This window comes from Odocoileus virginianus, chromosome 5 (assembly GCF_023699985.2).
Source record: "Odocoileus virginianus isolate 20LAN1187 ecotype Illinois chromosome 5, Ovbor_1.2, whole genome shotgun sequence".
Taxonomy (NCBI): domain Eukaryota; kingdom Metazoa; phylum Chordata; class Mammalia; order Artiodactyla; family Cervidae; genus Odocoileus; species Odocoileus virginianus.
Genome location: NC_069678.1, coordinates 45,549,058 through 45,561,077, shown reverse-complemented (window position 1 = coordinate 45,561,077; position 12,020 = coordinate 45,549,058). Strand labels below are relative to the sequence as shown.

The window sequence follows — 12,020 nt, the reverse complement described above, 5'->3', positions numbered from 1 at the left end:
TAGTATAAACAAATGAGTAAAATATTTCCTGACACCTACAAAACACTAGATTTACTAGATTTAAATGTTTTTATTCTACCTCCTCATTTTACTTCAGTTTCTCAATTATCCTTTAGTCCAGAAATGCTGTGGTTATGGGAATTATTAAGGAAACCAAACTCCCAATTCTCTTCTAGCAGCCTCTCTCCTAAAGGAGATATAGTATACCTTGAGTGTAAATGCCAGGAAGGAGAGTAATTGGCATTCCATTGCCCTTTGAATGGGTCCCCGGCCAGCCCTAGGTGGTGTGATGTGAAAGTGACCTGACAACAGGGTGCCTGCCAGCTCAGTGCAAGTGTAGTGAGAGGACCAATTAGGAGACTTGCCATTTCAGAAACATGCAAGCATCACTTGGCATAGAGTTTCAGGATGCAGAACAAAAGGGAACCCACAAAACAAAAGCCTTTGGAGGGGATGCAGGCACCATTCTTCCAAATCATTAACTGATGATTATGATCACCATTAGGGCTTAATGAGCCTATATGTGGCTAATGACTTCATCTCTCCAGCAGATTTGCCAGTATTCAGGGCTTCCACTCACATCCTTCCTTTTCTTCTAAGAAGCATAACGCAGAGCTTGTTGGTCAGAACAAGTCATTGGGTTTCCCCCTCCTCCATTAGCAAAGGCAGTTTCTCAAATCTACCATTTCCCCTCTTTCCTTTCAGGACCAAAGGTTAACAGTTTACAAAAAAGAAAACAACTCCATTGCAGAGTTTGTGTCTGTGTGTGTATGCGCTTAGTCACTCAGTCATGACTGATTTTTGTGACCCAATGAACTGTAGTCCACCAAGATCCTCTGTCCATACGATTTCCCAGGTGAGAGTACTGGAGTGGGTTGTCATTTCCTGTTCCAGGGGATCTTCCCAAGCAGGGATAGAACCCACATCTCTTGCTTATAGAACCTTGGAAAACCTGGGTTCGATCTGAAAGTAGCCTTTAACTGCTGTCTGACCTAGTGTCTTCATTTCCAAAATGTACTTGATCAGTGTCCTATTTCCAATAATAACTTTAAAGATAAAAATTCATGAAATAGATCTTTTAACACACATGGGGTTTATTTTTATTTTATTTATTTGTTACTAATACATCATTGGTTATAGCTATATTTTTACTTTAATAATGCAAATGCAGAAAATGGTATTATAAGTTTAAAGCAAGTTATCTGCTGAACCATTCAGAGATGCTTAATTTTAATGAGAAGACTTAAACTAGAGTTAGATTTTTTTTTAATTAGCCACACTATTATAATACTTCCCAGGTGGTGCTAGCAATATAAAACCCGCCTCCCAATTCAGGAGACCTAAGAGATGTGGGTTCAATCCCTGAGTCAGCAAGATCCCTGGAGAAGGGAATATCAACCCACTCCAGTACTTTTTTCCTGGAGAATCCCCATGGACAGAGGAGTCTGGTGGGCAACAGTCCATGGGTCACAAAGAGTCAGACACAACTGAAGCAGAAAACTCACCCATTATAATACTTGGTCAACAGTGATACTTAGGGTTAAAATCATTTAAAGAGGCAAAATTAGACAAATTTGAAATAATGATGTATCTTCTAAAGAATAGGTTTTAACAGTAGGTTATTTACTAGAAGGAAAAATTTTTTATAAAAATAGATACTGGGGAGTGCCCTTCCAGTTGCTACAGGGATGCTGCCTGAGTCATGAACTGCCTAATAATAAAGCTACTTAGATCTTCAAATTTAAAAATAAATAAAATAGAAACAATTTACTGTAATGATTCTTACTCAGATTTCACTGAATTTCTTTCATTTTCCTATTTTCAAAATATACCTAATAGATACAGTAGATCTTAATATAATCCTGAATAGCATCACATCAATATAGTATTGAAAATGAGACAAGTATTAGTTGGAAGGGATAATGTTAGCTGTCAAGACAATTGCTTCAGTGTAATACTTCAGAAATTTAGAATTGTTTTATGATAAATATTCCAGTATAATTTTTCTGGGGTCTCTATGCTATAAATAAACTTTGATTGCTATGGTAATATAAGAAACATGAATGGATAGTGTCTACAGATAATGTAACTAGCATTTCTGGGAAGTATCATTGTAAAAAATACATAGTTGTGACCCCATTTTTGAGTTCTAGTCCCAAATCTGCATCTGAATGTTCTGAGTGAGCTTAATCAATTAGCATATATCTGACTAAAAATTTTTATCTATAATTTGAAGAAATAAATACAGACATTTCAAAATTAAAGTTCTAATTTTTAGCAAGAACTTCCAAGCACTGAAAATGTTTAGCAGATCTTAACATGCACCAAATCTACATTCTCCTGTCAATCTTTCTTTATACTTATCTGCCCACTCTTACCTCAGTGATCCCATCATTTCAAGAATGGAAGGTTAGTTTAAAAAGGATCCTTTTCACATTCACTGGAAACTTTAAAATCACAATAAAGTATAAGCTAAATTTACTTTTTAGTCTCACCAAGTAGATATTTGGAGAACTTCATAAAAAAAATCATTTAACTATTTTTATTAGGAGTTTATAATATGTCTAAAATTGTTCCACAAAAAAGAAGCATAAAGAGAATTTAAAATGTGGCCCCTGCTCTGAAATTTATTTATAGAGGTAAAAATCAACATTTGCAAAATAAATATTAACATCAGAAAAAAATGCATGCATCTACTTATCTCAGTATTATAAACTATGAATTTTGTAGAATTCCGATGAAAGAGATGGGATCCAAGATAGGGGTTTAATAATGTTTAGAGTTTGGACATGTTGTGTTTCTCTGAGCTAAATAACCAGTGGTCCTATGTTTATATTATCCAGGGTCTACGTAATAAGCTATTTGACCACTAAGCACAAAGCAAATGAGTAGTTGAAGGCACTGGTTAACTCACCATGAAAGCTGGTTAACTGCCAACAAATAAGCCTTTCACTCTTCTATGCCCAGTGAAAGTGTAAATAGACCAATCACCAAATCACAGTCTCAGCTGGCATACAACCTCTCCCCTCAGACTGCAGCATTGAAGATGACGGGATGGATGGAAAGAATTCATCCCAATGGAAAGAATTCTCCCCCAGAGAGAAGCACAGCTATTGTTCTAAATTCAAGCCCTAAAGACCTAAATGTTGGTCTTGGGTATAAAGTTTACTAAGTAACCTTATATCATAAATAGAAATCCAAAGTCTCTGAGGTTTATCAGCTGCTTTCTTTGGGATTCTGACAAACCCTAATGGGAACTGAGAAAGAGAAAGCTAGTATGGTTGACCTGGGCAGAGAAAGATTTGAGAATGTGGAAGATGAGTCTGTTTCATTTCTAGTTCTATGAATTAACCCTTTACTATCTAAGCAAAAAATGAGACCATTCTCATACTAATAATCAGAAGTTTGACTCATGAAAAAAAAATTACAATTAGGCATTGTTCTTGAAGCTCAAAGTTGCATTGTATTGGGAAAGTAAAATATGAGTATACTGAAGACAATGACAATCATAGCTGCCATTTATGAGGGCTTGTTGTATGCCTGGAACGCTATGCTTTAATTTATGTATTTCCTGTAAGCCTCACAAAATTTGTATTAGAAAAATGTATTGGCCCCAGTTTGAAAGTTAAATAAATGACTTTTTAAAAAGTCAAAAATTTAATTTAATCAAATTTAACAAGAGGGAGGGCCAGGATTTGAACTTATGACTTTCTGAGGCCAAAGGCCATGCTCTTTCCATTATGTACACCACATCTCAGATAGTAATAGTGCTGCCTCACTGTCTAATAATGCTTTTCTTATATACTCAGGTATACCAGGAAGATGACTGAGTTGACAGTTTTATTGCATGTATGTACATTAACATCAACCAATACTTATTATTTAGTCCCACGAAGTCAATGAGTGTTTTGGAGGCAGATGGACTACAGATTCATAAAAATCAATGAATATTTGACTAAGCAAGTGAATTATGAAGAGTAAAGGCATTATATGTGCTTTTTCTTGGAAGTAAAGGAAAAGTTATAGTGTTAATAAAACAGATGCAATACTAATAACTTAGAGCCCACCCACCCCCAGAGTGGAAATCAGTCTTACTCTAAGATTCATTTCTCTTTCCATAAACTTATTTCCCAACAGAGTTTCTTAATTTTGACATTGAAAATACAGAATTTTGTCATTGCTCTTACTTTCAGATTCAAGGCCGGTTTACTTCCTAATCTCTTGTCATTTGTTATTCACTTTCATATAAGGCTCACTTTACTTTGTTTTCACATCCTGCATATTCTTACATGCTCTCTTGGACTGGTCTCACTGTTTGGAAGATCTTCCATTGATCTTATCTTTTCTTCCTCCCGTCAATCAAATCTTAACTGCTTTTACCTTTGAGGATCTCTAGTTCTCATTTTGCCCAAAGCTTTCTCAGTTAGCTAGATATAAAATATCTTTCAATGGAAATCATCTACTCTCTATAGCTAAAAGCTTTACCAGTGGTAAAATGTATCCCTCTGTATATAATAATAATTTCAATAGTTGTATTATACTTTTCATTGAACTACTTTTTCTGCTTAGAGTAGAAATGCTATTGTAGAAAAATTATAAATATCAAAATATACAAGGACTAAAAAGTAATTGTTTATGCCAACACCCTGAGAAAAGTATTGTTAACATTTTGTTAAATTTCTTTCTATTCTTTTTAAAAGCACATTTACTTGTGTTATAATTTAATCTCTCCCTGCCTTACTATATTTTTTATCCTGCCTTATTTCTCCTAAAACTTTAAAAATTGGGTTAAGACGTTGTAAGAACTGGATTCACCCAGTTCCCTGGATTCCTAGGAGTCAAGTAGTCAGTAGGAAGGCCGACCATTAAGAGGTCTAGTGAAGCATTGACTCATAGAAGTCTAGAACTATTCTTATTTCTGGGTTTCCAAAGATATTACTCCAAAATTGTCTGATGTGCAACTCCTGGGTAATTCTCTTTGCCTCCATCTTGCGTTAATATCCTATTAATTAAAACCACTCTTTCATTTCATAGAAGCTAGAAAAGTATACTATATTAGATTACATAAGACATGGCATTAAAAAAGAATACATGTCTTCTTGATTTCTAAATTAAATTACAGATTTAAAAACTATTTGTGTTCATATATTACTATAAATACCCTATGTGGGTTTTCTCACCTTTGTAAGTGCTATGCTGTGCTTGCTGTTGCTGCTAAGTCGCTTCAGTCGTGTCCAACTCTGTGTGACCCCATAGAAGGCAGCCCAGAAGGCTCCGCCATCCCTGGGATTCTCCAGGCAAGAACACTGGAGTGGGTTGCCATTTCCTTCTCCAATGCATGAAAGTGAAAAGTGAAACTAGTCACTTCCAAATCTTTGTGACCACATTAACTGGAGACTGCCAGGCTCCACTGTCCATGGGGATTCTCCAGGCAAGAATACTGGAGTGGGTTGCTATGCCCTCCTGCAGGGGATCTTCCAAGCCCAGGGATTGAACCCAGGTCTTCCTGCACTGCAGACAGATTCTTTACCATCTGAGCTACCAGAGCAACCCATGAATACTGGTGTGAGTAGCCTATCCCTTTTCCAGGACATCTTCCTGACCCAGCGGTCTCCTGCATTGCAGGTGTATTATTTACCAGCTGAGCTACCAGGGAAGCCCCCACCTTTGTCAGGGCACACCTTAACTCTGTGGAAGGTGAAATGTTCTTGTTCACCCTGCCCTTTTTAGATATCAATATATTTTATCCCCCCAGCTTATTTTATTAAGACCTCACCACTTTTTATCTGGGAAACATACCATGTCTGAAGCCTTAACTTTTTCCATGTGACTTAACCTGCCCAATTTTGGGTCGATTTTTTTTTTATCATTTTGCCCATTAAGAAGGACTTTGCCCTTAGATATTTGTTATGCATCTCATTTCTTTCACCCATTAAAATAATGTTTGATTACTTAATCCAGGTTTAGACATTTATCCAGTTTAAATTTGTTTGCTAACTAAACTTTTAAATACATTAACCATTTCCCCCAAAACTGTAAAGTGTGATCTCACAGGAGAAGCAGCTTCACAGTCTTGCTGAATACCACTTTCACAAGGTTTACCTTACACAAAGTATATCCCCAGCACTGGACACACAGCATGCCATCACTAGCTATTTGTAAATGAATAAATCATATCTTTCAAAACATCAAAACCTATTCTCTAAGCAAATAAGACTACTGACTGACAAGGGCTGAAAGTTATCATAACTTGGATAAGATGCAAAAACCTTTCCCTCTACAAAAATGTTTCCTTAAATGCTATGAACCTCTTGCCTATGAGAATCACATCTCTCAAACTGATTTTTTTTTTTCATATCACTTAAAAAAGACTATCCAAGTTAACCCCTGAGTCTAAAACTATTGGAAAACTGCTAAGTATACTCATGCATCTATAGTGTAGATTTTACAGATGGAGATAAAGGAGCTAAAGTATCAGCACCATTGAGGATGAGTCTGAGAACTGAACAGCTGTGAATGTTGAGGTTCTCCAGCCAAAGAAGACTCAAGAGGACAATCTGAGGTGTCAGGACAATCAAAAAACCACAATATTTTAAACTGCAGACTCTCCGCATCAGGGCAGATACTGCCAGCTAGAGATCTGTGTTTTATTGAAGTCTAAACTAATTCCTCTTGTTTTATGCTCCTGAGTTATCCATTTGCTTTGGGAGCCTCAGGGGATAAAGGGGAGAGAAACAAATTAAGTCAAAACTGCAAAGACTTGTTAAAACTACACAAGGTATGTCCAGCTCTCTTATTGTTATCTGATACATTGGGAGAAAAGAAAAGTTATGGGAATTCCACGCTGACTTCATAATAACTCACAGCTGATTAAGTCAACCTTTGAAACAGGCAGTAAAAGCACAGAGCAAACCAAAGTTAAAATGCGAGAGCATAAACTAATCACTGTTTCACTTTTTGGAAATTGTGTTGGCCCCAGGATGAGAAGTAGATGGGAAAAAAAAAGTCCAAGAAAAACAAAGACATCTCTCTCTAAGCCAGTAAGCTTACTGATTAATGAAAAGCCAGACTTTGCTGTTAAGGATCTGATGCAAAGTGATTATGAGCATATTCCTCCATAACGGTTGCCACTTAAAAGTTCCAAGGAGGAACTCAAATATGTGCCTAGAGAAAGAAGGAAAGAGAAACATTTATAACTTTTGCACCACCCAACATACACAAAAACACACCCTCATCTAATCCCTGAGTATAAAACTTTACTTATGTAGCTGTAAATTGGGAGATCTCAGGTATAAAACTCTGTGTCTGAAAAATATATAATGGTTTAGTGGACTACTGACTGTAGCAGACTTGGTTAGTTTTGCTTTGGCAGCCAACAATACAGGATCATAGGGAATCCATATCTCTAAAGCCAGAGAATAGCTCCCATTCATTTGTGGCATCATTAGCAATATCGTGATACACCTTAAGGACAAAACACATAAGTGTTCTCTGTCACTTACAATTGTGTCAAGAAAAAAAAGCAAAATGAACTTGCAAAGTCACGCACCAGCTCAATTTTGGAAGGAAAAAAAATAAATCTTCCTTTGAAGGAAACGAAATCAATCCCCAGTTCAAATTAAATTTGGACTATTCTGTGAGGCTCCAATACACAGCTCCAATAACAATCAGTACTTACAGACTTAAGGTGCAGGCAAGTAATGTTTCATTTAAAAGAAATTGAATGAGGATTACTGACATAGAAAGTTTTGATGCTATTTTTTGTCATTAGTTAAAGTTAAATCATGCTATTATTGGCTCAGTTGTGAACATCTCAATCCTCACCTTTTTTTCTCTTTTTTATTTCAAATGTACTAGAAACCTTTTGTATAGTTGGATCTGTGTCTTCATATTAAAACCCTGCTATGCAGATGTATCATAAATGTAGCCTGAAGACTTCTGTCTCATACAAAATTTAGCTTAAATTCTACCGGCATGAAATACTTTGTTATGCACAAACCTTCTGTTTGGTTTGCTGACATTCTTCTTAGTCGGCTCTCATGGTGATTCATTATCTTGTGATATAGATTTCCAAGTATCATCTTTGTATTGATTTTTATATCTTTAATAACCACTCCACAGAAGATGGCTCCACTGGTGTCATTGATCGCATCAAAAATTCAAGGCTTACAGAAATACTAGAGGGCTAATTGGTAAGAGAACTTTTCAGACTTAATCTTAATGCAGTCTTAATCTTCCGCATTAAACCTGCCTGAAGGTATCCTCTTGGAGTCTACAAGGGGAAGTTTAGTGCTTCATTGAAAAACACCTGGTGAGAGCATGCAACAACATTGCAATTAATGGACTACAAACTTGAAAATGCCGCTTAACAAACATTCAGAAATTGTGAACAATTGCTTTCATCTGGAGCCTCCATCTCTAGAATGCTTCTTGCTTTCCCTTTCTATCACCTCTGGCCTCACTGGAGCCAGATTTGCTCAATATTTTAGAACCAAATGTATGGTGTGGGGGGAAGGCCGCATAATTCTAAAGCATGTACCACCCTGTAACTTGAAGATTTCCCAATTTAACAATAGAATTCTTCTGCAGAAACTCAGAGCAAACATCCTGTTTGTATAAATAACATTAAACTACAAATTTATGACTGCTGGTGCAGGGCTAGCAAGTCTGGAGGAGCAGTACATGACCACATATACCACACTGTAACTTCCTTCCTCCCAGAACCCCATTCACGGAACATCCAGATCTGTTTTAAGTAATCAGAAACATAACCAAAAGGGAGAAGCAGGTACTTTCTCCAAAGCTTAAGAGCCATTTAATTATAAAGTTGAAACATGGACTTATTGTATCTTTTTCCAAAACTTTTTATCCATCAACTCTGTGCCAATCACTGTATCAAAGCACAGATGAGTATAACTTGGTATCTTCCCTAGAAAACCTTACTTTCAGAAGCCTATGCATGGAAGGTGGAAAGTAGATAACTAACTAGAAGGCAGGATGTATAAGGATGTGGGCTTTGTTTTTTAGTTTGTTTTTGTTTTTTGGATGCAGCATCCAGTATTCTAGTTCTCTGAATAGGGATTGAACCTGTGTCCCCTGCAGTGGAAGCACAGAGTATGAACCACTGGATTGCCAAGGAAGTCCCAGGATATGGGCTTTGGAATTGGCCAAATCTGAATTCTATTCTACCTCCAACACTGTGCTTTGTGATACTTGGTAGATTGCTACCTCCCTGAAAAATGGCAGTGGTTAAAAGTTTTTTCCTCACAATCAAAATATGTGACAGTGCATGCAGTGCTGAGTATTGGGCATGTTACTCATGCACCCATACATTCACTATAAAATGTGTGTTACCTATTAGAAGCTGATATAGGAGGAAGCCATGTGTCTTTTTCCCCTCCCTGTAAAATTTGAAAAATCCATTTAAGAGAACGTGGACAAGGTAGAACAATTTTTTTTTAAAAATTTGTATTCTATCTACAAACTTTTTTAAACAAAAAGTTAAGCATACGCTAGTTCAGCATTATAGATGTAGCATCAAACACTAAAAGGAATTTTGAATTTTTAAGACACTTGGAACTAAAATGAAGACATTAGAAAGATTGGGAAGACAAAGGGATGAATCAAAGATGAATGCCATAGAGAGATTTTATAAAGGTCATGGTGAGTATTTCGATGTTTATCCTTTAGGGACTTGATTTCTTTAGATTCAAATAATATTTAAATTACCGGAAAATAGAGTTGAAAATTTCAGTTTCTCATTTAAAAAATGAGATGTAATAACCTCATAAATAAAGCAACAAATATGTAAGGGTCTAAGCAATTAAGTATCAATTCACTGTCAGAATTTATTGCTGAGATTATCTTGAAAGTGTTGCATTTATAATATGTGTGGATTTAAAGTATTTTGCCTAGAATATGCAAAGAATATTCTAGAATAATTTACTTAGAATGTGAAGTCAAGTGGGCCTTAGGAAGCATCACTACAAACAAAGCTAGTGGAGGTGATGGAATTCCAGTTGAGCTATTTCAAATCCTGAAAGATGATGCTCTTACAGTGCTGCACTCAATATGCCAGCGCATTTGGAAAACTCAAGAGTGGCCACAGGACTGGGAAAGGTCAGTTTTCAACCCCAAAGAAAGGCAACACCAAAGAATGCTCAAACTACTGCACAATTGCCCTCATCTCACACACTAGTAAAGTAATGCTCAAAATTCTCCAAGCTAGGCTTCAACAGTATGTGAACAGTGAACTTTCAAAGGTTCAAGCTGGTTTTAGAAAAGGCAGAGGAACCAGAGGTCAAATTGCCAACATTCACTGGATCATCAAAAAAGCAAAAGAGTTCCAAAAAAAAATCTACGTCTGCTTTATTGACTATGCCAAAGCCTTTGACTGTGTGGACCACAACAAACTGTGGCAAAATCTTAAAGAGTTGGAAATATCAGATCATCTGACCTGCCTCTTGAGAAATCTGTATGGAGGTCAAGAAGCAACAGTTAGAACTGGACATGGAACAACAGCCTGGTTCCAAATTGGGAAAGGAGTATGGCAAGGCTGTATACTGTTACCCTGCTTATTTAACTTATATGCAAAGTATAGCATGAGAAACACTGGACTGATGAAGCACAAGTTGCAATCAAGATTGCCGGGAGAAATATCAATAACCTCAGATATGCAGACGAAACCACCCTTATGGCAGAAAGTGAAGAGGAACTAAACAGCCTCTTGATGAAAGCAATGGCAACCCACCCAGTACTCTTGCCTGGAAAATCCCATGGACAGAGGAGCCTGGTAGGCTGCAGTCCATGGGGTCATGAAGAGTCAGACACAGCTGAGCAACTTCACTTTCACTCTTCACTTTCATGCCTTGGAGAAGGAAATGGCAACCCACTCCAATGTTCTTGCCTGGAGAATCCCAGGGACAGCGAAGCCTGGTTGGCTGCCATCTATGGGCTCGCACAGGGTCGGACACGACTGAAGCGACTTAGCAGCAGCTTGATGAAAGTGAAAGAGGAGAGTGAGAAAGTTGGGTTAAAACTCAACATTCAGAAAACTAAGATCATGGCATATGGTCCCATTACTTCATGGCAAATAGATGGGGAAACTGTGAAAACAGTGACAGACTTTATTTTGGGGGGCTCCCAAATCACTGCAGATGGTGATTGCAGCCAAGAAATTAAAAGATGCTTACTCCTTGGGAGAAAAGTTATGACCTAGACTGCATATTAAAATCAGAGACATTACTTTGCCAACAAAGGTTCGTCTAGTTAAGGCTATGGTTTTTCCAGTAGTCATGTATGAATGTGAGAACTGGACTATAAAGAAAGCTGAGCACAGAAAAATTGGTGCTTTTGAACTGTGGTGTTGGAGAAGACTCTTGAGAGTCCCTTGGACTGCAAGGAGATCCAACCAGTCCATCCTAAAGGAGATCAGTCCAGGGTGTTCATTGGAAGGACTAATGTTGAAGCTGAAACTCCAATACTTTGGCCACCTCATGCGAAGAGTTGACTCATTGGAAAAGACCCTGATGCTGGGAGGGATTGGGGGCAGGAGGAGAAGGGGATGACAGAGGATGAGATGGCTGGATGGTATCACTGACTCAATGGACATGGGTTTGGGTAGACTCCAGGAATTGGTTATGGACAGGGAGGCCTGGCATGCTGCAGTCCATGGGGTCACAAAGAGTCGGACATGACTGAGCAACTGAACTGAACTGAACCTAGAATATGATATTTAAATAAATGGCAAATGCTTATATTATACAAATTATTCTTTTCTATTCTAGTCATTATTCTTGCTCCATATTTAGTTGCTTCACATAATTTAGTCATTTATCTGGCCCATAATTACCCATTTATTGATAAAATTCAGTTTATGTTTTTATTGCATCCTCTTTCCAGAACTGGTTACAGCTTTCAACTAAGACAGCAAAGCATTTTCAAGTGGCTTCATCACAGATGTTTTTATTCCATTGCTCTGTATCTGCCTTATGAGTTCTCTTCCCACTAAATATCTGATT

At 37.2% G+C, this 12,020-nt stretch overlaps 1 protein-coding gene across 2 annotated transcripts in view; it reads left to right on the top strand.

The window, feature by feature from the left end:
• The window catches only part of ADGRL2 (adhesion G protein-coupled receptor L2), a 662,542-nt gene that overhangs the window by 136,983 nt on the left and 513,539 nt on the right, over window positions 1-12,020 (top strand). The window lies entirely within an intron of this gene.